This window comes from Hyaena hyaena, unplaced genomic scaffold (genome assembly GCF_003009895.1).
Source record: "Hyaena hyaena isolate Hyena2069 unplaced genomic scaffold, ASM300989v1 scaffold_264, whole genome shotgun sequence".
In the NCBI taxonomy this organism is placed as follows: domain Eukaryota; kingdom Metazoa; phylum Chordata; class Mammalia; order Carnivora; family Hyaenidae; genus Hyaena; species Hyaena hyaena.
In genome coordinates, this window is record NW_024080894.1 from 1,589,173 (window position 1) to 1,615,971 (window position 26,799).

At 36.7% G+C, this 26,799-nt stretch overlaps 1 pseudogene; it reads right to left on the minus strand.

Moving 5' to 3' along the window:
• Positions 1–804: 804 nt before the first annotated feature.
• Positions 805–25,595, minus strand: LOC120240770 (annotated as a pseudogene).
• Positions 25,596–26,799: the final 1,204 nt, after the last annotated feature.

A 26,799-nucleotide genomic window follows, 5' to 3' on the forward strand; every position in this document is an offset into this window, starting at 1 on the left:
CCCCAGGCCCTGCCATGGACAACACCCCCTTAATGAGGCCTTTGAAAATCGATCTGAGCCCTGCTTATTCACTGCTATAAGCTGATTGTGCAAGATGAAGTAGAGAGAGGACAAAGCTTTCTTCCTTGTCCGAGCCTGGCCACGGAGTGCTCTCACGCCAACTTGTGGAAAATACTATTGAGCGTTGTGAACAGTGGGCCTCAAACTGCAGTACATTTAAGCATCTTCCTCATCTCAGAAATTTCATGTGCTTTTGTTTTCTTTTCACAGAATGACTTTTAAAGTAAAATTCACTTAGAATTGTTTATAATGCAGTTTACACGACAAGCTAAGTTTGTTTTCAACTAACAGCATATAATATTGGCTAGAGAAACTATAAGTTATGATGAATCAGGGAAATTTTTCATGGACTTCATGTAACAGCAAACGAGTCATTGTGCTAAAATATATAGTAAATGTTTTCTCAGTGGCATTCTGTTCACTCTGTCATAAAAACTATTGGTTCCAGTTTTAGTCTCTGCCATAATGGGAGATTTTTTCAACACGGAAGTCTCTTGGATAATTGTGAGAGGGACCCTCATTAGTCACAGGGAGGCTCAGAGAAGAGCTTCATACTAGATGCTCTGAAGGGAGAGGGCAATCTAAAGAAGTCTTAATGATTCTGTATTTAAAGGATATATGGTCTAGTTGGAAGGTATGAAGTTACATTTATGACAAACATTAAGAATATACCCAATGTAGCTAAGATTAAGTGCAACTGAACTCAAGAGTAAGCTAGTGCCAAAAAGTGTTGAATTCTTAGTGTTAGGAGGCACCAAACAAAGTGGTCAACTCAAGGACTCTGGACTGCTCAAGACTAGGGTTCTCCTCCACGTTGTAGAAGCCCAGGCATGTTACTTCACCTTTCTGGCTTTCAAACTCTACATCTATGGAGCAAAGCAAGGTGACATCATATCTTTTAGCAGCTAGATCCATGGTAAGTATGTAATAAGTGGTGGTTTTATCATCATTGTTAGGACGAGGAATAATGATAACAAAGTTATGTATCCTGAAAAAAGTGAATGTTTCCAAGAAGGTGAGACATAGCTCTGTGGAAAGTAAAGAGATTGGATTTCAAGGTAAAAGTTTGTATTTCCAAAACAGTAGGAAGGAACAAGTCACATTTTGAGGTAAGACTAAGAAAGGGAAAGCTCCTTTGGGGGATATGAAATAAAGTCGATGCAGCATTGACATCATTTGGGAAATAATATCTGAAGGTTCAGTGGAGGAGGGCAAAATGTAGAGAGAATCGGTTCAGGAGTCAGAAGACCTGTGTTCTAGACTAAGTTTTACCTTAAAGTCTTAATTCCTCTCCCGATTAACTCTGCGACTCTGGGCAGACCAAATCCTCTCAAGGATTTCAGCGTTCATCGGTAAAATTGGACGGTCTCTGAGGGTGGTCTCTGAGGGTCACTCAAGACCTATGGCAAATAAGAGTTTAAGTTCTCGGGCATAAAAGTGGCGTGATTAAACCAGGAAAACAGCTACTCCTTAAGTTCTTTGTAGTATATGTTGGAATGGGAAATAGACAGAGGGGGACTAAGATAGACAAAGAATTACATTTACAAAGCCAGTTTCACAACAGGACACCAGGAAGGACAAAATCTGTTAAGTTGGTGTAGGAATGGATATGAAGAGGTCCATGAGTTGGGAGAATGAAGAGTGGCATGAAAGTTACTGAAATTGAGAGACAGTAGTTACTTGTAGAAGAAAGGAACGTGATAAGCTTATTTTTCAAAGAAGTTAAGTGTCAGGACATGGCAGGATATCATTAATATTGACTAATGAGCAATAAATTAGATTTAGTGATTTGATATAAGAATAGATTACATTACACATTTTAATTTCCACTTTATCATTTTAAAGATTTGATAAAAACTGATTATGAAATTCATATAGGCACGCAAAGGTCCAAAGATAGCCAAGACAAATTTGACGAAGAAGAAGCAAGGATTTGCTCCATCAGCTATCATGATTAACGTAGCACTATATCAACTAAACTAATGAGGTGTTAGGGGTGTCTGGGCGGCTCAGTCATTTGGGCTCTTGGTTTCAAAACTCTTGGTTTTTGTCTCAGGTCATGATCTCAGAGTTCAAGCCCCTCGTCAGGCTCCCTGCTGGTAGCTTGGAACCTGCTTGGGATTCTCTCTCTTCCTCTCTGCCCTTCCCCCACTCTCATGTGCACATTCTCTTTCTCTCAAAATATATAAATTAATTTAAAAAAATAATGTGGTGTTAGGGGAATATCAACATCTCAACGAATGGAAGAGAAGCCAGACTGTCAAAGAATGGAAACACCTAATCTTACACTGAACTTCAGTGCATGCAGAGGTGACCTTAAAAACCAGCACACGATGTAAGTAGCTTCACCATTCATATGGAAAACAATATAACTAGAACCCTACCTCTCATACTGCAAAAAATAATTCTAAATAAATTTCAAGACATAAATATGAACACACAATAAATACCTTTTTATCATTTTTTGAAGGACGGAGTTCTTAAACCAAGCTCAGAAAGTAAAAAGCATAAAGGAAAAGACATATTAATTTGACTGCTATTGTTGGTAAGGTTATAAATTTGGAGAGCAATCTGGTAGCATCTAAGAAAGCTGAAGATGCATGTGTTCTAGACCAGAAACTCCAATTTTGTTAGAAACTTCAAAGAAACTTGAAGATTTGTACATAAGAAGATGTGCTGTGGAGTTTATAGTAGCAGAAGATTGGGGGCAACATAAGTACATATTAGAGAGATGGATAAGTAAATAATGATGGAACTCCCATACCTGTTAAGTTTTTCTTAACCTAGTTCTACATGTGTCAATATGGATAGACCTAAAAACAAAATGCTACATACCAATATGAATTCATATACATGTAGTAAAAATGTAGATGATAGATGGGCAGGAAGTATTCCTACTTCCGGATAGGAGTTATTTTGGAGAGAGGGGAAGAGAAATAATACCAGAGAGGGTGTTAAACATTCTCCAACTGTATGTATGTATGTTTTTTTTTTTTTAACAACAAAGAAGATCTGAATGATGAGTAATGAATATTTATTACGTTACTATTTATATCTTTCTATATGTTTGAAATATTTCAAAATAAAGATCGGTATTAGCAAGGTACAGTGGGAAAATTTTCATCACTGTATAATTCAAATATGTATAATTCAAACTCTGTAATTCAAACACCTATGTATAAGTGTTTGAATTTTAAGAAATTATAATTATCGTCTTGGGAATTTTTGGAAATTTTACTTCAAATTTTCAGGGTTTTGTATTTGTTTTGGTTTTGGTTTTTTGGTTTTGGTTTTAGTTCTCCATTTCTTAAATTGTTGAATAAAACTTACAGGGGAAGTTAAATGCCATAATACACCAATAGCTCTATCACAAAAGCATTCTTGGCTTGTAAAGATTCATTGCATGGCTTCACTTTAATTTTGGCCATTAATTAAATAATCAGAGGCCATTAATTGAAAGTATGAATGAGTTGATAAAATATTCAATTCACTAAAATTTACTCTCTAATCCATTTCAAACATGGGAGTGCATGTAAAAAGAGGTATACCTGTAAATTCCAAAGTGTAACTCAGGCTCCTGGGATGGACAGACCTCTTTGATCTTGTCACAAATTGGCTCCTGGAAACCAGAAGGCCTCCTGGACTCAAGTCTCCAGGGATCTTACCCCTGAAGCATCTCAAAACAAATAAAGTGGCTGAGACAGATGCTGGACCCAGACAGAATGGCAACCATTTGACAAAATTAACCCCCAAACGATGTGAACAGACAATTCTCCACATGTAATTATGGCTTTTGTTATTTTTCCCCCATGAAAGCATTCTATTCCTTTGGCTTAAATGCCACAGATAGAGGTATTCAGCCTCAGCTGGCAATATTTCTGATCCATATTTCAATAGATTATCCTGAATTGGCCTCCTGGAAGCATTTATGCTGACCAGTTTTGAAAACCTCTCTGTCAGCCCTTACCCTTACCTGCTAACGCCCAGCTCTAATGGATGAAAGCAGGGGGTGATGATAATCACTGTCTGCCCAGCCCTGAGTGCAGTGCCTGAGTCTGCAAAACAGCCTGTCTGGAGGGGGAAAAAAAAAGAAAGAAAGACGGAGTGTAATTCAATGAATACTTGAGAATCAAGTTTGAGGGTCTCTTTTTCCTTTTAAGGGAGTAGTGATATCAGAACCAGGATTATGAAAAAGAAAGAGTTAGTAAAAAAAATAGGATCTTTGTGAATTAGAATAGCAAGGCCATTTCAAATTGAATTACACAGGATCATGGCAATTAGAATTGAAAAAGATCTCTCAGTCTTTCTCTGTCAAAGCATGATTACTCCCAAAGGTATATTCTCCCGAGCTTAGTCTAGTCCAATTTTAAATGATTCAAGTGATGGAGGCTTCTCGCCTGCTCCTGGGATATCATTTCACAGTCTAAAATAGCTAACTACTAGAGGGGGCCCCCTGTATATATTTTTTGCCTTATTTCCATTATTCTGCTTTGTATTTCCCCAGTCCACCTTAAAATACTTGAATTTAATTTTAAATGGGTACAATCTATATTTAAATAATAAAACCCTGCTGATTTTGGGTCTTTTGGGATAGATTAATCTCTCTTTCTCTCTCTCTCTCTCTCTCTCCCCCTCTTCCTTCCTACCCCCTGTTAAATATGTGTATATATACACACAAACATATACGCATCATACATGTACTCACACATACACAATTAGAAAATATTACACAGCTGTAATATGTTTATGAGAACAATTAATAAAGACCCCTAAGTTTTAGGTCACTAGTTAATAAAACAATTATCAATCACTTTTAACTGATAAAGGAGCAATAAACAATAAATATAAGTGTTATTTCACTTTCTGAATATTTTATTTATTGTGTATAAGTAAAATAATATGATCTTTTACTGTAGCGTTTACTATAGCTTATTCAGTATATATCATATAGATAAACAATTTGGTACTGATGCCATAAATATATTTACAGAAATTATTTTATCCATTACACAATGAGTGTAAATTTTTTTGCACTCATTGAAACAATAGTGACTCATATTTTTTGTGGATGGACTCATTCTTACACTAAATTTGGTTTGAGCTTTGAGTAAGTTGTAGAGCCTGAGGGAACAGCTTGGGGTGTTCAAGGTTAATGGAGGTTGCTTAAGGGTATTTAAATTTGATCAAGGAATGTATATAGCTTTCCATGTCCTTTCCAAAGAGCTTCCCTGAAGTGTTTTTCACACCTGTCAATCAATCAACCAATATCCAATCAGGTAGGAAGATGTGTATCCCGAAAAAGCAGAAGAAAATGTAAACAAATGATTTCAGGTTTCTTTAGAAAAGAGAGAATTCAGTATTTTAATGGCATGATTTTCTTTATCTCATCAATTCATAACAATTTTTGAGTTGGAAGGAATCGTAGAGGTAGAAATCTAAGCTAGACTCGTCTAGCTCAGTGATGACACAGTTGTGGTCTAAAAAATTATAAAGGGAGTCTGTGCAGCAATTTAAATTTTTAAGTTTGTAGTGGGGTGAATTTTAGTTAAATATGTGGATTGAACATGTTTTTACATCAAATTCCTCCATAAATCTTGTAAAGATTACAAGAAAGATATGTAAGAGAACAGAGAATGTGAGAGAAGACAGTAGCTAAAGAGACATGTCTACACTTTTTGGAAGATGACGGCAAATGGAATAGTAACTGAATGAGTTGAACAGAGAAAGCTAATAAAAGCTAACGATTTTTGAGCATTTATCATGTGCTAAGCATTATTGTAAGAGCTTCACATAGTTTAATTCAGTTAATTCTAACAACAACGCTGTGAGGTAAGCAGCATTATTCTCTCCATGACTCTGAGGCAGAGTGGGCTCATAAGAAAGCTGTTAAATGGTAGAAACTAGTAGATAAAGCCAGAGGATCTAATTCCCACATCTGTGCATAGGGGAAGATCAATGACAAGACAAATTGACCCACCAAACCTCAAAAAGGCTAAGTAATGGAGACATCTTCACAGTGGAAGAAGGAGTTAAGGGTAGCACTGAATGATTGGTTGAAAGAAAGACTAGAGAGAAAAACCTTAGAACACTAGCTCCCCTTTACTTTTCCAAGTAAAAGGAGATTTTAAACATCCAACTGGGTCAGAAGGTTGGAGGCTTCTTAATGGCAGAAACTGAATGTCCTTGAAAAAATACAATAACTAACATTGTAGGTTCCCATGAAAAAGACAGTCACCCAACATCACACAGTGATGCCTGTCTACAATTCCACCCATGTATGGAGTGTCTACAGTCAGATTTTACTGCATCACTCTTGATGTTTGTTTCTGTTGACTGCCTTATCTTTTGCTAATAGGTTGCTTTTCCCTTGCTTTTTAGTGTCTCATTTTTTTTTAAGTTTATTTATTTTGAGGGGTGCCTGGGTGGTTCAGTTGGTGAAGCATCCACCTCTTGATTTCAACACAGGTCATGATCTCATTCATGATCATGAGATAGAGCCCCGAGTAGAGCCTGCTTAAGATTCCCTTTCCCTTTCCCTCCACCCCTCTGCCATAAACTCTCCCTCACTCTCTCTCTCTCTCAAAAAAAAAAAAAAATCAAATAAATAAAAGTTTATTTATTTTGAGAGAGAAAGAGTGCACGTGTGGGGGAAGGGCAGAGAGAGAAAGGAAGAGAAAGAATCCCAAGCAGGCTCCATGCTGTCAGCGCAGAGATCAATGTCGAGTTCCAGCTCACGAACCATGAGATCATGACCTGAGCCGAAATGAAGAGTTGGATGCTTAACCAACTGAGCCATCCAGGTGCCTCAGTCTCTCATATTTGACTGAGTGCAGTAGAGTATGTGCAGAAGACCAGTGGAAACTGAAAACAATTTTGTTTGACTCTCAGAGGGGGAAAAAAAAAGAACATTGTCTCCTCTAATGCCACACACAAAATTAATTAAAGGTGGATTACAGACCCAAGTTTAAGACAATTAAGCTTTTAGAAGTGGTACAAAAGTATATTCATGAACTTATAGTAGCAAAGATTTCTTAAAAGGCACAAAAGGCCCTAAGCCTAAGAGAACAGATTGATCTATTAGAAGTCATTAAAATTAAGGAAACTCATTCATCAAGAAACACCATTAAGAGAGTGAAAGATAAAGACACAAACAGGAAGAATATATCTGTGTACAGATATCTGACAAAATACTTATAAGAGCATGCAAAAAACTCCTTCAAATAAATAAAAGACAAACTAGTATAAAAATTAAGTGAAAACTTGGAAACAGACATCACAAAAGCATATATCTAAATATCCAATAAACATAGGAAAAAACAGTATCACCAGTCACCAGGGATATGTAATTTAAAATGACAATGTGAAATCACTATAAAACCACCAAAATGGCTTACATTATTAAGACTGATTATATAAGGGGCGTCAGGGTGGTTTAGTAGCTTAAGCATCTGACTCTTGATTTCAGCTCAGGTCATGATCTCAGGATTCATGAGCTCAAGCCCTGCATGGGGCTCTGTGCTAACAGCATGGAGCCCTCTTGGGATTCTCTGTCTTCTTGCTCTCTGTCTCTCTCTCTCTTAAAAACAAATAAATATACAGTAAAAAACAAAAGGACTGTATCAAATTTTGGTAAGGATTATGAGCAATTTGAACTTGTTGAACTTGCTGAACTTGTTGACACAAGTATAAATTGATACAACCACTAGGGAAAACCATTTTGCAGTACCTACTAAAAGTAAATACATATCTATTCTACAAGTCAGCAATTCTACTCCTTGGTATATACCCCAAAGCATTGAGTTTATATGCCTACCAAAATACATGTAAAAGAATATTCATAGAAGCTTTATTCACAGTAGGTTCAAATTGGAAATAATCAAAATACCTATTTGTGAGAAATTGGATTTAAAAAGTATAGTAAATTTATATGGTAGAATAGTAAACAGTTATTTTAAAAAGTTTTAAAAGAAGGACAAATTACTACTATATGCAACAAAATTGGTAAATCTCACAGGTAATCTTTTTAGTAAAATGCAGATGTAAAAACATATACTGCATGATTCAATTTATATGAAGTTCAAATACACTACAAAATACCTATGGTATTAGTAGTTAGAATTAGTAGGCAGAGAGATCTTATCTGTGGTACTAGAAATGCTCTATACCATGATTATGTGTTAGTTGCACAAATTCTTACTTATGTAAAAATTCATTGTATACAATTCATTAAGTTGTACATTTAATAACAGTGCACATTACTGAATATACATTATTCTCAATGAAAAAAATGTGAATGTTTAAAAAAAAAGTGTCAGCTAGGATCATGACACATTTGAAGAAAATCTCTAAAACAGAACAAAATGAAACAAAACAGACTATCATTTTTTCCAGAGAGTTAGGAGGATATATACATTTATGAACCAGAAAGCAGGAATGAAAAACAAACAAAAAACTTAAGAAAAACAGAGGAAAAGAAATAGCCTTTGAGAAAAAAATAAGTAAAATGTAAAAATTCCGTATAAAATAAAGTTAAGGAAATTACCTAGAAAACACTAGACAATTGGGAAATAGTCAATAAAAGCTAAAGGATGTTTAAACAACTTAGTCCCTCTAGGCAAACGTGCTCATTGAGGCCACAGTGGTCCTTGCTTTCCATCATTTCACTCTAACTCTGGGAAGGACCTGGGCATATTCTGTAACAAGGTAACAAGGCTGCTCAGTGACTGCAACACTGGTTTTTTGCGAGATTATTCATTTATGTCAACTCATCTTAGTAACAACTATTTCCTTGTGAAATATGATTGGCAACTATAATTTTTTGAAGAAAATTGAGAAGACACATGCATTAACCTTTACTTAATTTTATTTGGTAGATGAAACATTTCAAAATGTGAGATCTATCTGAGAGAAAGAGAATAATAAATATGGTCCCTAGTGGTTAAAACACAACAAAACAGTTAGAGAGAGGTGGGAATAGTTCCACACAGTTCTTTTGATATATCACAGCACATTTTTTTATAGTGTGAGCCTCTGTTTTATCCACTTTAGAATATTGTATGTTATCACTGCAAAATAATTTCCACTTTACAATTTATTAGATAAATCACGTACATTGTAGAAAATTTGGATAATACTATAAGACACAAATAGAAAAATCAACCGTGACTATCTGAACAGAGAAAATCACTACTGATACTCAGTTAAAAATTCTTAAATTCTCTGTCTTTCTCTTTCACCATAAATACATTATGGGGGGCAAGATTCAGATCATACTATACTTATAAGCTTTACCTTTTTTTTTCATGTAATAATGTATTATGGTCATCTTCCTATATATATATATTTAATTCATAGTATTTCATCATATGGTTGGCCTATGATTTATTTATCAGTACCTTGTTGTTAGACATTTAGTTTGTTTTGATTTAAAAATATGATCAGTGCTAGAAGTTATGATAATAACATAAAACATTTATACATTTTTAAGGCATCTGATTCCTATTACCAAATTGCCTTTTAGAAATGTTATCTAAATTTATGTTCACAGTAGGCACTGAGTGAAGTGTCTTTTTCATTGAGCCCTAGCCAAATCAGGAAATGTTCATTTTTATGAAATCTTCAACAGTCAAAAAGAAGAAACTTAACACTGATTTTTAAATTTGAATTTCTATGTTTATAATATCATTGAACATCTCTCACGTTATTATCAGCATTTTTGTTTTCCTCTTTTCTGAGTTGCCCATTCATGATATTTTCCCCAAGTTTCAGTCAGGGTTTTCTTCTTCTTTTTCTTTTTTTTTGGAGGGGTGGGGTGCAAGTGAGCGAGGGGCAGAGAGAGAGGGAGTGTGAGAAGTGGGGCTCATCCAGGACTTGTGTTTGTAACCAAAGCGGGGCTCATGCTCACCTGATGTGGGACTCAAGTTCACCAGTTGTGAGATCATGACCTGAACCCAAGTCAGATGCTTAATGACTGAGCCACCCAGATGCCCTCTTCTTTTTCTTATTAATGAATAAGGGCTTTAATAAATTAAGGCTATTAAGATACATAATGTGTAAATGCTTTTTCTCTTTTTTGTTGCTTTTCTTTGTTTGACAAATTATGTATGTCTGCATCAAGGAACATTTGTGAATGGAAAGTTAAGTGGAAGAACAGGGTCAAAGAAATTGACAGAAAGCTTATACTACCGTAAGCATGGGTACATTTGAAAAACATAGCTGACATTGGCACTGGGAGATCAAGAAGGAGAAGAAGGATGGAAGAAAATGGTTCTTGTGGATGAGATGTATTTTGCGGAGTTTCCCATATATTTGTATTATGTAAGCAGAGCATTAACAAGATAAAGGCTCTCTCAAAAATCTACTCAGAAGTTAATTCTTCAGACCATGATAGAAATCTTTCTTTTGCAGAATGAATAAGTCTTTTGGCTAAACATGGATAAAAGCTTTTGCTCAATGTGGCATAATAACTCTAGTAGGCTCACAGCAGCAAAGCTAAGTCTGTCTCGAAGTGTCTTATTACAATAAAATAAAATTTAACCTCTTAAACCCAAGACATAAATCACTCACTTTTCTTTTCTTTCAAACAATTTGTGAGTATATTATCATAAGTGCTACCTGTCACAAGACTGATAGCTGTCAGTAGCTCAAAAATATGAATAACATTGAAAATTCATTTGAATATGAAAACCATGATAGCGTTTTGTAGAGAGGTGACAATAATAAGAGGTTATGGCAGACAAGAAAAATTCTCAGGAATACAGAAAGCAAGAAAAGTTTCCTCAGATTAAATAAGTTCCAACATCAGTCCCGCCAGAATGGCATTTCCACCAAACCTAACAGTCAATAAAATACTTATTGGCATTTCGTTGTCGGTAGCAATCGCAAATTGAGTTTACCTTGTGAATTTTTATATTAAGTGTACACATCAAGTTGCACAGCATAATTTCAAAACTGCATAATCTGAGTTTATATAGCTTTCCAAATGATATCTGAAACAATCATTAATATTTCTACAAAAATGTAAAAATAAGCTCACCTAAATTTTAAAATATACTTTTAATCATTAACTAAGATTGAATTAGCCCAGATGCCTTTTAAAAGATTCAACTCAATATATTTCAGATAATGAAGATTTGTCCAAATTTCAGAACTCAATTTATATCTTTTTCACATTTTCTGATTTAAAAAAACAGTATTACATGCAACTATTTGGATTTATCTTAAGGGTATTATGCTAAGTGAAAAAAAAAGCCAGTCTCAAAAGGTTATATACTTTATGATTCTATTGATAGAAATTCTTACCACGACAAACTACAGAGATTAGTGGTTGTCAGGGGATGGGGAGGAGGTGAGTGTGGCTAATAAATGGAAAGCATAAGGGAGTTTTTGTTGTTGTTGTTGTTGCTGGAAGAGTTTTGTATCTTGATGTGGTACTAGTTACAGAAATCTTTACATGGGATAAAACTGCATAGAACACCACACACACACACAAGTAAGTACACATAAAAACTGGCGAAAACAGAACAAGGCCTACAGTCGTGAATAGTATTGTAATCTGGTCAGTATTCTGGTTTTGATATTGTATTACATTTATAAGATATAAGATGTCACTATTGTGGGAAACTGGGTGCCTTCAATGGACCCTGTCTATTAATTCTTTCATTTCTGGTGAGTCTAATTATTTAAAAATAAAAAGTGTTTTCTTAAAACATGACTTCTACTCACCCACATTTTAACCTTACGTAGGCAATTGTCAGAAAGGAAGCAAATCAGAACTCTTAGCAGCCAAATTATGCCAGAAAATTCATGAACAGTAATTCATTTTACTTATTAGACAATTCCTCAGGTTCTCCTTCAGTGCCTACTTGTTCTTATTTCAAACACATTTCTAATATACTTGGTAACTGGTTTCTACAGCTATAGCAGATATATTCATTCAATCAGCCATTCATTAATTCATGTATTTATGTTTATACATTCACAATATCTTGCTGATTGTGCCAAGTGATGTGATAAGCATAGTGTTCTGACGAATTACATGATTTCTGTCCCCAAGGACTTATGACTTAGAGCAGTGATTTCCACGCAGAAGTATGGAGAGGGATAAGGGAATCAGAAAGTTATAGACTTTTCATAGACTTCTCAAAATGTATACTATTCTATCCCCAAAATTCTCACGTATCCCTTAGAAAGACAACGTTCCACTTCCTAGAACAGAGAAAAGATGATAAACAGGAAGAGGGGAAGGGTGAAGATAAATAGGACCAGATGAGCTTTGGACTTTATCTTTAAGATAAAGAAGTGTTATGAAAGGGTTTTAGGGAATGGGTTGGGGTGAGTAATCAAATTAATTTTTTTTCCAAGACTGTGCAAGTCTAGAGTATGGATGACTAGTTAGGAAACTGTTGCAGGGGCACATGGGTGGCTCAGTCAGTTAAGCATCTGACTTCGGCTCAGATCATGATCTTGAGGTGCCTGAGTTTGAGCCCCATGCCGGGCTCTGTGCTGCCAGCTCAGAGCCAGGAGCTGCTTCGGATTCCGTGTCTCTCTCTCTCTGCTTTTCCTTCAGTCATGCTCTGTTTCTCTCTCTCTCAAAAATAAATAAAACATTAAAAAATTTCTTTTAAAAGGGATACCTATAGGGGCACCTGGGTGGCTCAGTCGGTTGAGCATCCAACTTCGGCTCAGGTCATGATCTCACAGTTTGTGGGTTCAAGCCCCGCATTGAGCTCTGTGCTGACAGCTAGCTCAGAGCCTGGAGCCTGCTTCAGATTCTGTACCTCCCTCTCTCTCTGACCCTCCCCTGCTCATGCTGTCTCTCTCACTCTCTCAGAAATAAATAAAACAGTAAAAAAAAAAAAAAAAATTAAAAGGGATACCTATATATAAAAAAGGAAACTGTAGCAATAATTTTGAGATAATTGAATCATGGCATGGGGATAAAGTCAAGTACACAAACTTTTGAATTCATTAGGAGGTTGAATTAACAGGACTTGGTGAGCAATTATTCTTCATATCCACAGAAATGGAGGTAGCAAAAGATGACCCAAAGGTGAGTGGCTTCATGGGGAGCTTGGAGCAAAGAGGATTTACTAAATGAATGGCATACATATATTACATTTAATGGTGCAGTTTCGTGGAAATTGGACCTATACGCTGAGGTTCAGGGGAGAGATATGGGCTAGAGATATATCATTGCAGAGTTAACAGTTGATGGGTCACTTAGAATCACATGAGGAGCGTTAAAAAAGGACCCATGCTGGTGCTCCACCTCAGGCTAAGTGAAGTCCTGATAGTGGGGGGGCACAAGCACTGATTTAAAAAGAATGCACAACAGTCCCAGGTAATTGTAATTTACAGCCACTGCTATAGATGGTAATTAAACCTACCAGAATGAATGAGATCACCCAAAGACACTATATGGCAGAGCCTCCCAACCGTGGCTACATAATGGAATCACCTGAAAAGCTCTAAAAATTATTACCGCCTACTTTCCCTCCCTAAAGAATCTGATTTGGGGAGCCTGGATGGCTCAGTCGGTTAAGCGTCCGACTTCAGCTCAAGTCATGATCTCGTGGTTTGTGGGTTTGAGCCCCATGTCAGGCTCTGTGCTGCCGGCTCAGAGCCTGGAGCCTACTTCAGATTCTGTGTCTCCCTCTCTCTGACCCTCCCCTGCTCACACTGTCTCTCTCTCTCCCTCTCAGAAATAAATAAAAAACATTAAAATTTTAAAAAAAAAGGATCTGATTTAATTGGTTTGCCTGAAGCCCGGGAATCAGAATTTGTAAAAAAACAAAAAACTCCAAACTTTTCACTGGTAATTATAAAAATAATGAAGGTTGTCAATCACTAATACACATATAGAAAAGAAAAGGGTCAAGGTCAAAACCTCATTGCTGCGGACTGAATTGCGTGCCCTCCCTAAGCCATTCATATGTTGAAGTCCTAACTTCCAGCGTGACTACAATTAAAGATAAGATTGATAAGAAGGAATTAATGTTAAATGAGGTCATAGGGATGGGGTTCTGATCCAATAGGATCAGTGTCCTTATAAAAAAACACACCAGAAATAACACAGTGCTTGGGCGAACACTCCTGGGGGGAGCTGGTGCACTTGAGCTCTCTCTCTCCTTCTCAATCTCTCTCTCTTTCCTTCTCCCCCTATCCTTCCCCTCTCCCTCTCTCTTCCACCTCTTTCTCCGCCTTTCCACTCCCCTCCTCCCCTTTTCCTCTCCCTGCCATGTGAGAACACAATGAGAAGACAGCTGTCTAAGCCTGAAAGAGAGTTCTCACCAGAGAGCAAATTGGCAAGTACCTTGATCTTGGACTTCCCAGCTCTAGAATTATGGAAAAATAAATGTCTGTTCATCATCATCATCATCATCATCATCATCATCATCATTATTATTATTTTAAAGTAAGCTCTACACCCAATGTGGGGCTTGAACTCACAATCCTGAGATCAAGAGTTGTAAGCTCTACCAACTGAGCCAGTTAGGTACCCCTAAATTTCTATTCTTTAAATCACTCAGTCTATGCTGTTTTGTTATGGCAGCCTGGGCTTAATAAGACATATTTTGGTACTAAGAAAAGAGGTGCTGCTATAAGAAATGCCTACAAATGTGGATATGGCTTTGGAATTGGGTAGTAGATAAGAGGCTGGAGGAGTTTGGGAATGTATGCTAGAAAAAGCCTAGATTTCTAGAACAGAATGTTGGTAGAAATACAGATATTAAAGGCCATTCATTCTGATGAAGTCTCACACACGAATGAGGACCAGGTATTGGAAACTGGGAGAAAGGTGGTTTTTGTTACAGAGTGGCAGATAACTTAGCTGAATTGTGTTCTAGTGTTTTGTGGAAGGTAGAAATTGTTAGCACAGGAACTGAATATTTAGCTTTGGAAACCTCTAAGCAAAGTTTTGAAGTAATGACTTGGTTTTTCCTAAGTGCTTATAGTAAAATGAGAGAGAAAAGAAGTGGATTGAAGAGAGAATTATTAAGTTAAATAAAACTTAGAACTTGATGATTTGGAAAATTCTCACCATATACTATGGCAAAATGAGAAAAGTTGCTCAAAGAAAACACTGAACAACCATTTGATAAAAGAGATTATGAATGCAACTCAGTGGACTTAACTGGACTTTTCAGCAGAAGCCAGGGATAGACATGGAAATATAACAGGAGAGACACTGCCAGTTTGAATAAAAGGGGACAGATAAACTAAGACAGAATGAAAGAAGGCTGTTAGATTTCTTGGATTCTACATGATGTGACCATTGAGCTTTTTGGCTTTGAATGGGCACTATTCTTCAAGTAAGGGAAGAATGACCAACCCTAAGGCAATTTAGAGATCACAGGGCTCCATTCCAACATAGGCCTATGGCTAGGGTTGCTTCCCTCTTGGTTTCAGAGGGCAGGGCTCTCAGTGGACCTAGAAGAGGTGAGGGGGCATGTAGCCAAAAGGGATTAATTTTGACCCAGAATATCTAACAAATGGAATTTGCATGGCTGGGTTTGAGATTTTCTTGGGACCCAACACCTCTTTCTTCTTTCCTAGTTCTTACTTGTGGCAGAAGTGAGATCATAAAGCAAACTACTGACCCCCAAATTGGAGAGACAGACAAGAAGGTCATAGAATCTCAACTTATTGGAGCAGAAACTTATGAACAGAAACCTCAGCAAAACCAGTGCCAGGGTAGGAAAACCTAAACTGTAATTCATGAATTACATGGAGGCCTAATAGAGGCTTAGGGTGGGCAAGTCATTGAGTTAAAAACTCCAGGGAACTCAGTCATAGGTGGAACAACAGTTTGGTTTTGTATCTTCAGGAGTTTTACCAGGTCCTCATAATGAATATCAGAGAAAAATCCTCTTGTGCTTTTGGCAGGGAAAGGGAAAAGGTAACCATTTTGAAATACAACAAAGCATTGTTTTTTGTTGTTGTTGTTTTTTTAATTTTTATAGTTTATTTTTGACACAGAGAGAGACAGAACATGAGCTGGGGAGGGGGCAGAGAGAGAGGGAGACAGAATCTGAAACAGGCTCCAGGTTCTGAGCTGCCAGCACAGACCCCGATGTGGGGCTCAAACCCATGAACCACGTGATTATGACCTGAGCCGAAGTCGGACGCTTAACCGACTGAGCCACCCAGGTGCCCCGCATTGTTTTTCTTAATGTAGCCTGTCGTCTGGAGAAACAATTTTACCAGACCCTAACTACTAGGGTATTATCAGAGAGCCTAACCTATCTGGGGGAAGGTAAATATCTAACTCCAGCCCCACCTAGCTATCCTGTCCTACAACTGGAGGGGAAGAGAGAGAGAGAGAGAGAGAGAGAGAGAGAGAAACACACTGGTGAAGTATACAGTCCAGAGAAAGAGACTCACCAAAGGCTAAGACCTAACCATAGGACTATAAAATGCTTCTCCCTCCCCCATACCTTACATTATATTATTAAGGCCTATTTCCTGCAGCTATTTCCAGGACATCATGTTGACCATTCAACAACAACAAAAATTATGAGTTATTCCAAAAGACCAAAAAGCAAGCTTGAAGAGACTGAATAAGCATAGAATCAGAGTAAGATATGGCAAGAATTCTGAAATTATCAGAAAGGAAATTTTTTAAATGCCATGAATAATATGCTTGAGGCTTTAATGAAAAAAAGTAGACAACATGCAAAAACAGATAGATAACATAAGCAAAGAGATAGAAGTTCTAAGACAGGATTTTTAAAATGATAAGAGATCAAAAACTGTATCAGAAATAGAAGAACACTTTTAATAGGCTCACATGGCTGAGGAAAGCTGAGCTTGAGGACATGACAGCAGAAACATTTGTAACTGAGAAGCAAAGACAAATAAGACTGAAATAAATGAAGCAGAACATCCAAGGACTACATGACAACTAAAAAATGTGTAAGATATGCATAATGGGACTATCAGAGCTAGAAGAAAGAGAAAAAGGAAAAGATGCAATAATGACTAAAAGTTTCCCCAAGTTAATGTCAGACACCAAACCATAGATCCAGGAAACTCAGAGATATCAAGAAGAATAAATACAGGAAAAAAACCCTTTCACCTAGGGATATAATATTCACATTCCAGAAAGTCAAAGGTAAAGAAAAAATCTTGAAAGAAACAAGAGGAAGAAAACACACTTTACCTAAAGAAGAGCAAATATAAGAATTACATTCAAGTTATCAAAAAACTATGTAAGCAAGAAGAGAATGGAGTAAAATATTAACTGCAGAGGGAAAATAATAACTCAACAATCTAGAATTCTGTACCCTGTGAAAGTATCTTTCAAAGTTGAAGGACAAATAAGACTTTCTTAGGTAAACAAACATTAAATAATTTTTTTCCAGTGGACCTGCCTTGCAAGAAAGGTTAAAGGAAATTTTCATAGACAAGAAAAATGATAAAGAATGCCTAAAGAAATGAAGAGCTCTGGAGAAAGAATAAGTGAAAGTAAAATATAAAGTTTCATTTTTCTCAATATTTTTAACAAGGTTTTTAATGTTAATTTATTTTTGAGAGGGAGAAACAGAGTGTGAGTAGGGGAAGGGCAGAGAAAGAGGAGGACACAGAATCTGAAGCAGGCTCCAGGTTGTCAACACAGAGCCCAACATGGGGCTCAAACTCATGAACCATGAAATGACGACCTGAGCTGAAGTCAGATGCTTAATCAAGAGAGCCATCCAGGTGCCCCATCATTTTTCTCATTCTTAGCTGATCTAATAGATAGCAGCTTATTCAAAATAATAATAGCAACAATGTACTGGGATATATATATACACACACATATCATAATATATCATAATGATATATGTATCATGTGATTATGTGTGCTTATGGATAAGTGAAATGAGTGACAGAAGTAAAACAAGAGAGAGGAGGGAGATATGAGGAATATTTTGTTATTATAGGGTACTCATACTTCTCATGAAGCAGTATAGTTTTGTTTAAAGGTATATTTGCATTAGTTGCAAATATATAACATTGTGAATTCCAGCATAATCACTACAAAAGTTTTTTTAAAAAGTATCATTGATATGCTAAGAAAGGAAAGAAGATGGAATCATATCAAATGCTCAGTTAAAACCACAGAAGGCAGAAAAGTGTGAAAAATAGGAACAAAGAGCAAAGGCAACAAATAGAAAACAGTAGCAAACATGGCAGATATGAATCCAACCATATCAGATAATAATTTTGAATGTTAGTGTTCTAAAGCCATTAACTAATAAAAGACAAAGATTGCCAGAATGAATAAAAAACACTATCCAAGTATATATTATTTACAGAAAACCCACTTTACATATAAAGACACATATAGATTAAAAGTGAAGGGATGAAGAAAGATCTACAGTGGTCAGAAGGAAGGGAGAGTAGCTATATATTAATGTCAGACAGGACACATTCCAAGCAAGGGAAGTTAATAGGGATAAAGAGTGGCACTAAAATGACACTGGCATTAATACCTCCAAGAAGACAGAGTGATTCTTAACGTGAATGTACCTAACAACAGAGTATCAAAATACACGAGGTAAAAACTAAAAGAACTGTAAGGAAAAATAGATAAATCTACTATTGTAGCTGGAGACTTTAACACCACTCTGATAGAAATGGACAGATCCATCAGGCAGAAAAATCATTAAGGATATAGTCAGAATCAACAGCGTCATGAATCAACCGGATATAATTGGCATCTATAAACTATTTTATCCAACAAGATGATTACACATTTTTGCAAGTTTGCATGGAACATTCATGAAGCCATGTTCTAGGCTATAAACTATACCTTAACAACTTTAAAAGAAGAGAAATTATATAATGTCTGCTCTCAGCCCACAATGAAATTAAACTAGAAATCAGTAACAGAAAGATAACTGGAAAATTCCAAAGTATTTGGAGATTAAAGAACATACATCTAAATAGAACATACATCAAAGAAGAAATCTCAAGGTAAATTTCAAAATATTTTTTTAAATTTATTTACTTATTTTGAGAGAGAGAGCAGGGGAGGGGCAGAGACTGGAAAAGAGAGAGAATCCCAAGAAGCTCCACACTGTCCGTGCAGAGCCTGATGCAAGCCTCGAAACCATGAAGTGGAAAATATGACCTGAGCCGAAGTCAGATGGTTAACTGCCTGAGCCACTCAGGTTCCCCAATTTAAAAATATTTTTAACTAAATAGAAATTAATTACAAGCTATCAAAATTTGTGGGCTACAGTGAAAGCAGGGCTAAGGGAGAAATTTAGCATTCATTGAATGTATATATCAGAAAAGAAGAAAGAATTAGAACCTATAATTTAAAAAATCTTTTTTAAAGTTCATTTATTTTGAGAGAGACAGACAGACAGAGAGAGAGCAAGCTGGGGAGGAGCAGGGAGAGGGAAAGACAGAATCCCAAGCAGGCTCTGTGCTGTCAGCACAAAATCTGACGTGGGGTTCAAACTCACAAACCATGAGATCATGACCTGAATCGAGATTAAGAGTCAGAGGCTCAACCGTCTGAGTTACCCAGGTGCCCTTAGAACCTATAACCTAAATTTCTATTTTAGGAAACTAGAAAACAGAGCAAATTAAATCCAAAAGGAGCAAAAGAAAAAAAATTAGAGCAGAAATCAATGAAATTGAAAATACAAAATTAATACAGAAAATCAACAAAACCAAAAGCTGCTTCTTTGAAAAGATCATTAAAATTTATAAGCCTCTAGCCATGCTAACTAAGAAAAAAGAGATAAGACACAAATAACTAATAACAGAAATGAAAGAGGGGACATCACTATGGATCCCATGGACATTAAAAGGATAATAAAGAAATACTGTAAACAACTCTACGAACACAAACATAACTCTACGAACACAAACATAATAACCTAGATGAAATGCAGCCCCATTCCTTGAAAGACACAATCTACTAAAACCTACACAAGCAGAAATAGACAATCTAAATAAACCTATATTTATTAAAGAAATTGAATCAATAATTAACCTTCCAAAGCAGAAAGCACCAGGATCAGATGAATTTGCTGGTAAATTATACCACACATTTGAGGAAGAAATTATGGTAATTCTCTACAATTTCTTCCAAAAGATAAAAACAGGTAGAATACTTCTTAACTTATTCTATCAGGCCAGCATTACCCTAATACCAAAACCAAACCATTGCAAGAATACTATTGACCAATATCTTGATCATAAATGTAAATATTTTCAACAAAATATCAGCAAATAAAAATCAACAATGTATAAAAAGAATTATACACCATGACCAAGTGGGACTTACATTAGATATGCAAGGTTGCAATTCAAAAATTAATTGATACAATTAAAGGCTAAAGAAAAAATCACATTATCATATTAACAGCTGCAGAAAAAGTATTTGACAATATCCAATACTTATGCATGATAAAGATTCTCAGGAAACTAAGAATAGAGGGGGAACTTCCCAACTTGATAAGGAGTATCTTAGAAAAAAATCTATAGCTAACATTATACCTAATGATGAGAAACTCAAAGCTTTCCCACTAAGATCAGTAACAATCTAAAATAAAATAATGACACCCAAGGGATATAGAAATGCTGATGCATAGGAACACATGTACCCCAATGTTCATAGAAGCACTCTCAACAATAGCCAAAACATGGAAAAGCCTAAGTGTCCATCAACGGACGAATGGATCAAGAAGATGTGGTTTATCTATACGATGGAATACTACAGCAATGAGAAAGAATGAAATCTGGTCATGTGCAGCAACATGGATGGACCTTGGGGGCGTTATGCTGAGCGAAATAAGTCAGGAGAAGGACAGCTACTATATGTTTGCATGTATAGGAGGATTAGGAGGACCTTAATGGAAGATCATGGGGGAGAAGAAGGGGGGAAATGGTGGGGGCCAACCATGAGAGACTCTTGAATGCTGAGAACACACTGAGGACTGATGGATGTGGGGGGGGGGGGGGATGGGCATGGAGGAGGGCACTTGTGGGGATGAGCACTGGGTGTTATGTGGAAACTAATTTGACAATAAACTATTTGTAAAAAAAATAAATAAATAAAAATTAAAAATAAAATAAAATAAAATAAAATAAAATAAAATAATGACATACCATTACATACCTACTAGAATGGCCAAAATCTGGAACACTGGCAACACCAATGTTGACAAGGATGTGAAGCAATAGGAAATCTCACCCACTGCTGGTGGGAATGTAACAGAGTAGAGTCACTTTGGGAGACAATTTGGTAGTTTTTTATAAAACTAAATATATTTACCATATAATCCAGTAATTACTCCCTTTGTTATTTACCCGACTGAACTGAAAACTTACATTCACACAAAAACCTGTCTGTGGGTGTTTATAGCAGCTTTCTTTAGAATTATCGAAACCTGGAAGTATTCATGATATCTGTCAGTAGGTGAATGGATAAATAAGCTGTGGTACATCCAGACAATTGAAAATTAATTTTTCAGAACTAAAACGAGATAAGCTGTCAAGTCACAGAAAGACATAAATGAAACTTTAAAGTCTATTACTAAATAAAAAACACCAATCTGAAAAGGATGCCTACTATATGATTCCAACTGTATGACTGACATTGTGGAAAAGGCAACAAAACAATAGAGGCAATAAAAAGATAGGCAGTTCCAGGGGTTAGGGAGGAGAATGAATAGGCCACGAAAGGAAGATTTTTAGGGCAGTGAAACTACTCTGTCTGGTACTACAATGGACACATGTCATTATACACTTGTCCAACCCCATAGAATGTATATTACTAAGAATGAGCCCTAAACTATGGACTTTAGATGATAATGATGTGTCAATGTAATTCCAGCAGTTGTAATAAATGTTCTGTGCTGGTGGAGGAAATCAGTAGAAGGGGAAGTTGTACGGTGTGAGGTAGGCTGCAGAAGCTATACTGGAATTCTGTAATTTCTGCTTCGTTTTACTGTGAACTTAAAACTGCTCTAAAAAATTAAAGTTTATAAAGTTAAAAAAAGCAGTTTCAGAAAACACACCAATTTTTACATGCACACTTAGATCTTCCCTATACACTGAATTATCTGTGAAAACTAGAGACAGATGGCTTTATTCAATTGCTTTTGGAATCATTAATACCACTAGGTCTTTTATTTTTTGAGCAATGATTCAATAGTTCTTTTCATTGTAGAAATACAGAGAAATTCTCTTCTTGTTCTACTTGAGAATTAATATACACCTTCTTCCATTAATATAAAAGATGTCCATTTCATATTTTTATATAATCCACTTGACTTTTAGAAAGAAAATATTTTATTAACTATCTTAAAACTAGTTCCTTGATATTTCTACTCAGGCTCTAAAAAGAATATATGTTACAATTATTTTATTAATCTCTTTTATTTGGGCTATCATGAGTATAAAACTATATGTAATTTTGCTTTAAAGCTAATACATTGCGTTTAGATTGATTATATAATGAGGTTTTTTTCAATGTGACTTTTTTTATTATTACAGGAGTAATTCAAGTGCCAGAAGAAAAACAAAGCAAAGTATATGCTATCAGGTATATCTTCTGATTATTTTCAGGTGGTAATCTTTATGAAGAACTAGGCAATTTTTTTTAAAGGTATTCATCCCTGGGGCACCTGGGTGGCTCAGTAGGTTAAGTGTCCAGCATTGGCTCAGATCATGATCTTGTGGTTTGTCAGTTCGAGCCCCAAGTCAGGATTTGCGGTAACAGCTCAGAGGCTGGACCCTGCTTCGGATTCTGTGACTCCTTCTCTCTCTGCCTCTCCCCAACTCATACTCTCTCTATCTCTCTCTCAAAAGTAAATAAACTTAAAAAATAAAAATGAAAAAAGTGTTCATCACTGAGGAGACTGTTTGCTGTCATCTTGTCTGGGCCCCCTTCTAACCACACCTGTTATATTCAGAGATCCTGTTGCATATAATGATATAATTATCTAATTTGGGAGATTACTGATATGTTATGAGTAAAGGATAATGGATCAGTCACTATGTGTGATTATAATTTTCAAAAAATGTTACCAATAATATTTGGACAATGAACTCAATGGAGAATAAGTAGAAATCCATTTTCAAGACTTGGGGAGTCCTGAGAATTAGTGAGGGGCACATTTAAAAGGACTTCCCAGGTTCTCCAAGGCAGAAAGATTCTACCGGCTCACTGAGGAATTTTTCACACATGACTTTTTAAAAGTAATTCCCAATAAATTTATAGAAATGACTATCTGATGTTTCAGAACTCATTCTTCACTAGAGTATTTCCTTCATACCCAATTTACTGGCCTTACTTCCAATTATTTTCAACCTCATTCTTTCCTGATTTTACTATCATCTGTCCTCGAAAGAATTACCATAAATGGTCCTAATAACTATCTTTTACTTATCTTCCACGATTTCCTACTACTCTTCTACGCATTACTCTCTCTTCTGGCTCTGTGGGATAATGAGCTCCATGCATGGACTCACCTGCTCAGGCCTCCTGAGGGATGTCTGAATGTCACCATGGTGATGGGGTGCCAGGGCAAGGCCCCAGTGGGAATGGGATAGTACCCAAGGGCTGAGGCATACATCTAGCAGAATGAGTTGAAGTCCTCTTATTTGGGATTGCATAAGAGGTAGAGAAAGTGACATAAAACTACATTCTGATGCTGACAGGACTTGGAAACGAAATTTAAGGCACTATAATTTCAAAGACACAAGTCTTGGTTTTGCAGCTTATTTCTCTATTCAAATGAAAGTGTGGTCACAATTCAGGCCCCAGAAATATTGCTGTATCATCCCTGTGTTAATGAGCCTGGAGAGGTGTGTGTATGTGTGTGTGGTAGTGTAATGCTCCCAAATAAACTAGGCTTAACAACAGGTTCTGAGTCTTCTATCTGTAATTTGGGAGTAATTAGTGTTGGGGGGATAAATTATTAGCAACCTCATTATATCAAAGTGACCTAACATAGGACAAATAAGGTAGGCCATTTCTTCAAAGACTGATTTTAGATCAATAGTGTTAAGAGATAGTTCCACAAATGCTGAAAATCTAGGGAAACCTGCTTCATTAAAAGTATATAATTTAGTGGTGCAGTAACATGTAACACAAGTGTGGGCTGGCAGACAGAAAACAATTATCTCAAAATCTTCAATAGAGATTATATCCAGGTTTTTCATTACAAATTTAGAAGACAAAATTCTAAACAATGTATTTTCTAAAACATCATTCTCAAATGGCTGCAGAAGTCATTTATTGACCAAAATGAAGAAGAAAGAATCACTGGCTTAAAGAGGCTAAGAGTACGGAAGGATGTGAGGTTACACAATGTATTTTGAGTTTCAGAATGTATGAAGTAAAGGAATAACAGGCCATGTAGGCAGTATTTTGTAATTCTAATCTCAAGGATTTGGTGTGAGAACTAAAATTAACTCTTTTTTAATACTTCAAATGAAAATTGTCCGCTTATTAAAAATCCACAGAGTTCCAGCATTATACAAAACACATGTTCACATTCTTTTAGTGCAAAATTGCCAATTTTGTTTCACTCACTTTCGCACGAATTGACATTTTAGTTCCACTGTCATAAAATGACCAGATCTTGAAGACTTGCTCAAGAAACAAGTTTCTGATCCATAGAAGTAGATCATGCAGGAAGTTTTTCTGTGAACTGTTACACTGAATGTCCTTTCCCTCAGAACAACCCCTCCTCCTTCCTCCTCTGAAGCCTTCGCCTCTACCTTCTCTTTGGCCTCTAAAACCACCACTTCTGCCAACTGGGCCACCTCACCTCTTCTTCCTGCTACTGCCTCTTGGAGGTCCCTTCTCACCTGGAGGTCAAGGTAAAACCCTCTGCAGTGATAGCAGTTTATATGGGTCCATATGAAACTTCTGCAGTTTTTTTCTTTTTTAAAGGAAAGTGCCTTCATATTTTCCAACAATTTAACAGAAAAAAAGTCTCTAAGTTGTCCACATATTTCATCTACTTTACTAATTTGTTCTTTGTTCTCTAAATAAACTGGAGCACTGAAATAAAGCACCTTATTTTTGTCTGTAGTGCATTTACAAACTATGTCATCTTCACAGGGATACAGGAACTCTCCTAGTAAAACTACATGTTCTGGAGATCGTTGGTCTTGGACTTTGTTAAAGTCTCCATGGCCACTTCCTTGTTCAAATCCTCCTCTGCCACCATCGTCTTTGAAATTACTGCCTCCATCTTGGAAGGTTGTTGCTGCCGCTATGAACGAAGCCGCCACCTCTATGAGAGCTTCTACAACCTCCAACTGGAAAAGACCTCTTTGCAATACCAGCCTCATCGCCCCCGATGTACTCCCTCCCCCATCAAACAGCAAACTCTTTAAGCCGCATACCCTTTCTTCTAGATCCTCTTGCTCTCTACCGCAACTCACCAGCCTGAAATTAACACTCTCATGTAAGAGAAACGTTATAACCCAGCGTCTTACATGGTGTCCTCTTCACTGATTGGTTCCAAGTGGGTCACTCTCCAGCTAGGCCTACAGTCGCTGTTGTATAGCATGGTGCTAAGTATGAAAAGGTTTCCTACATCTGGAATAGGCTCTCCACAAATATTTCGGGATTAGGAAAATTTAAGGATAATAACCGGATTGGAATGCAAATTCCTTGAGAGCTTGAGCAGTGGTTCTCAAGCTGCAGCCAGCATCAGAATCACCTGGAAGGCTTAGTAAAACATAGACTGCTGGACCCAACCCTGGAGTTTCTGATTCAGCAGGTCTAGGGTGAGACTAAGTATTTGCATTTCTAACAAGTTCCCAGGTGCTCCTCTGGGGAGCCCAGGTTGAAGGTCATTATTCTAGACCAGTGGTCTCAACCTGCTGTACATTGCTGTTACCTGAGGAGGTTTTTAAACTCCTGATGCCCAGATTATCCCCCAAGCCAACAACATCAGAACCTATGGTGATCATGACTAGGCTTCAGTATTTTGTTTGTCTATATTTTTGTGAGAAAGAAAGAGAGAGAGAGAGAGGTCAGGGGAGGGGTGGAGAGCGAGGGAGTCACAGAATCTGAAACAGGCTCCAGGCTCTGAGGTGTCAGCATAGAACCCAATTTGCAGCTCAAACTCCCGACCGGCAAGATCATGACCATGAACCGAAGCCAGACGCTTAACTGACTGAGCCCCCCAGGTGCCCCTAGGCTTTAGGAGTTTTTAAACTTCCCCAGTAGATTCCAATTTGCAGCCCAGTTTGGAAACCACTTTCAGTGGTTCTCAGCCCAGGCTATACATTAGAATAAGCTGAGAGAGTTTTGTTTTTTTTTTAATTGAGGTATAATTGACACACCATAAAAATTACCCTGTTAAAGTGTACAAGTCAGTAGTTCTTAGTCACAAAGTTGCACAACCATCACCACTATCTAATTACAGAACCTAGATGGTTTATCACCATCTAGGGAGATTTTAAACAGAGTTCTAGTACATGGGTTCCACTCTCAAGAGATTCTGATTTAACTGGTCTACTGGGTAAAGGCATCACAGTGTTTTTGTAAGTTCCTCAGGTGATTCTATTGCCCAACTAGGGTTGAGAACCACATCTCCTGAGTTTGGTTACAGACCTTCCAACACTGTTTAAGGAGTTAATACTTACTTAGGAGCTTTCACGGGCCTGTCAGGGATGTTGTAACTATAGGGGAACTAGCACACATTCTGCCTGAATTCCTGCCTGTCCATTAAACTTGCCCAATCACAATACAGGGGGGACATCATC